The following is a 3,768-nucleotide window of genomic DNA, read 5'->3' as shown; positions in this document are numbered from 1 at the left end:
GATGACAGGTCGTGCCATCATAATCTGAACGATTTCGCTGCCACGACCCTCGTGATTGGTCCCATAAGACCGCATAAGAAAGGATTGAATTCCTTTGGCTACAGCTAGTAGTAGTCTGTGCAGATAAGCGAAATGTTATCCACAGATTATAGGTTTCCAACCACATCAGTGATTCCTTGATTTGTATTCGCAAATACTATAATTTTAACTATGCTTTATCATACAGATAAGAGAAATTACGTCTTCTACAACATTACTTTTCTTATCTACATGACAAAGAAAAAGTGAAGTAACAACTGAGGAGAACTGACTACAAATATTAACAATATTATAATTTTATTCATCACTGTAAAGCATGTAACACGTTTTTCCAACCTGGAACGGATGGGTTATTGGATCCAAACACTCAGTTTACTGGTCAGGTATGAAAAATAAGTATGGTTTTCCTCACTACTGTCAACATAGAATCTGTCACACGAACACACAGGTAGCTGTACAAGTGACATGTCTGCCACACATCATTTCTCGGTTTCGAATTGCTGTAACCACGTAGCTCTTGCCGCTGCTTTTAGACAGCCAAATGACGTCATGACTCTTACATCGTTTCATGTATCGTTAATGTAGGTTGGAGGCCAATTTTATATACTGTTCATTGATACAGCATATAAAAGGGAATCCCACGCAGAGTACCAGTTGTATGCATGCAAATTATGCTTATAAGACGGCGATTGAAGTGGGTTGTTGTGAGGGTATAAACACTAAAAACGTAAAAAATTAGTACACTGTCACCAAAATAAAATTGAATGGAATGTTACACTCATACGTACCAAACGACAACATTTGAGTTATTGAATGTGAATCTGGAATCAGATTTTCCTTGACAACGTCTGAAAAGTAATGAAATAGTGCAGTGTTTTCATTCCCGATTTGCTTAGTGTAGCTGTCTCCCACAAAACCAATAATATCTCACCGTGAATAAAAGGTGATTCTGTTAGTAAATTTTAACAACGTTAGGTATAATTTCACGTAAGAAAGTCAAAATCGACAACTTGAATCACATTGTAATAACTGAAAGTAAATATTTGTAAAATTATTGATGTGAAAAGGACGAAATTTCAAGCAGTCTTGTATTACAGTTGGTAATGTGTTACGCTACATCGGAACCAACTTTTAATTTGCGAAAATTTAGGTTAAAGAAAAACAGAGCTTCCAGCCAGAAGCAATCGATCAGATATCATTCTTTGAATGTTGATAGCGACAGAGTGGTGTCAATTTTATTGTAGGGCAATTTCTCCAAATCGGAACACAGCGTGGTAAGATAGAGTATTCAGGGAGCTTCGCTTGACTTTGTGGGAACTTTTCGGGTAATTATTTATGCAAGTTTTGGTTATAAGATAGGGCAGTGCCAGCTAGAGAAAGTGATTCTTAGGTGCAGAGGTGGCTGAACCAATGAGAATGCTAGTGAACCACAGTGCCGATTCGTTGAGAAGTCTACATGTTTAATTACTGTTTGTTTCACGAAATATGTATTGGATACGAATAATCTATATCTAGATGTAAACAAGAAGCTTTGAAGTTTCCGTACTCAAGTCATAAATGTTTGCAGTATTCCCTTCCTACTGAATGGCAAATAGCTAAGCGGTAACCGAACTGCCGGCCGTTGTGATCGAGCGGTTCTAGGCGCTTCAGTGCGGAACCGCGCGACCGCTACGGTCGCAGGTTCGAACCCTGCCTCGGGCATGGATGTGTGTGATGTCATTAGGTTAGTTAGGTTTATGTAGTTCTCAGTTCTAGTGGACTGATGACCTCAGATGTTAAGTCCCATAGTGCTCAGAGCCATTTGAACCCGTCCCACACGCGAAGAAGAATTCAGTCTTTGAATATAACACCACATACACAATATGCAAAACATTCAGACCCTCTTCACGAGCTCAGTAACATTCGCTAATGGTTACAGCAAACACAGAATCTGGCTTTTTACATTTTTCAGCTTATGTACATGTGCGGCTGAGGCACGCCTTGCGCAATTTCGTTTCGCGTATATTACTTAATGATAAACATCCTGATAAAACTAGAGTATGCGTCAGCACTTGAAATCAGCGGGTCAGTGTAACCACTTGCGATCGATGGGCCGGCAGCTTGATAAAGTAGGCACTGTCAGACTTAAAGGACAGAAGCGATTCCAACTGAGGCAACTCGTACTGATCATTCCAGTGTGGAATATCTCTCCCAAACTCCCTGTGTGTAATTGTATCACGAAGGGAGCAAATTATTCTTCGATTGTTTGCTTCTGTCTCGGGTTTTTCGATCAACGTTTGTTTGACGGTTTTTCAGATGTTTCGCCAGCACGAATTGCTGGGATTGTCAAAGCCTCCCCCTTTGTTGCTGGTGGCGGACTGGTGTCTACCCCGCGGCAGGACATTACATGTACTTTGATTGCTCCCTGGTCTATCTGATGTGGTTCTTCCCATAGACCGTCAACAGCGTAGAACGTGCACGCTTCTATCTCAGCCGTGCTGAGATTTGAAACCAACAGTTAACTCACGTGACTCGGGGCAGGAAGCTGAGTTTCTGTCATTACGGCTGTGTGAAGTGGAACAACTTTCTTTCTAATGCCTTGATTAAATTTAGCTGGTGTAGACATGAATAATACGAAGTTACAGCAGAGTGAGGTCTACAATTTGCTTGTATTGTGGTGTAAATCTTCACTGGTTCCACATCTCCTTCGTGATAGGATTTGGTCAGAGATCAAAATTTGTGCTTTTGACTTGAAGCAGACGCAAATCACCTTCATATATACTCAGAGAAGTATTGTTTTGCAACCTACAGATTAGGCAAACTGAAGAAAATCTCAGTTAAGAAAGTGGCCTGTTCCACAGTCCTTGCAGAGATATTTCCATGATTTGAAAATGAGGATTTATGTTGGTCCCAAAATGTAAAACTCGGTGAAAGACTAAGATTTTCAGATGAGAGCACGTTAATGTCTTAAGTCACTACAGGAGTTTTCTCTGAAACGAATGCTTTCTTATATTTTGTGATATATATTTATATATTCTTTCGGTATATTTACTGGATGAAGGAAAAGTTATAAAATATAAACGCTAATTTTGTATAAAAATTGGACATTGTGGGTATAAACGTATTTGAGGCGCTGAGAACCATAAGGCCTTAAAGCACACTGTCGTGGAGCCACATGTAAGTGAATATCAGAGAAACTGGTGAGACAGCTTTTCGTGAATGTTCATAGATACAAAGTGTTCCTACGACACAAATAAATCTGACTCACCAGAAGATCAGCAGATGTCTCAAGCATGAATAAATGTTACAATATCACAATCAACGATGATGTGCTTTAGGCCCTTATGGTTCTTAGCGTTTTATTTTATTTCTTATAAAAGAATAACAAAACGTTTCACACCTATTGTTGAGGAATCGTTACAAAACAAATGCTGCCTGCCAAACTGATATTTTGCCTTCTGTTACTATGGAAGCGGTGAACTAAAAGACTCACGGTGCAACAAAAACACGTATTACCTGAAAGACTGTGTTTAAGTTACTTGTAAAAAGAGCTGTCAATTCATTTCACCTGGGCACATGCAGAAACGATAACCGCCGCATTAATATTAGCAATGTCGAGGAAATTAAGTTAACTGTAATACCACCTGTTACAGAAATACGAAAAGGTGTTTTATTGTTAAAGTCAGTGCTTGATTTCGGTTATAAATGAGAAACACTGTAACTGTCAGCTCCACTTCACATTGCGTGTAA

This window comes from Schistocerca cancellata, chromosome 4, assembly GCF_023864275.1.
Source record: "Schistocerca cancellata isolate TAMUIC-IGC-003103 chromosome 4, iqSchCanc2.1, whole genome shotgun sequence".
Taxonomy (NCBI): Eukaryota; Metazoa; Arthropoda; class Insecta; order Orthoptera; family Acrididae; genus Schistocerca; species Schistocerca cancellata.
This window is presented reverse-complemented; position numbering follows the sequence as displayed.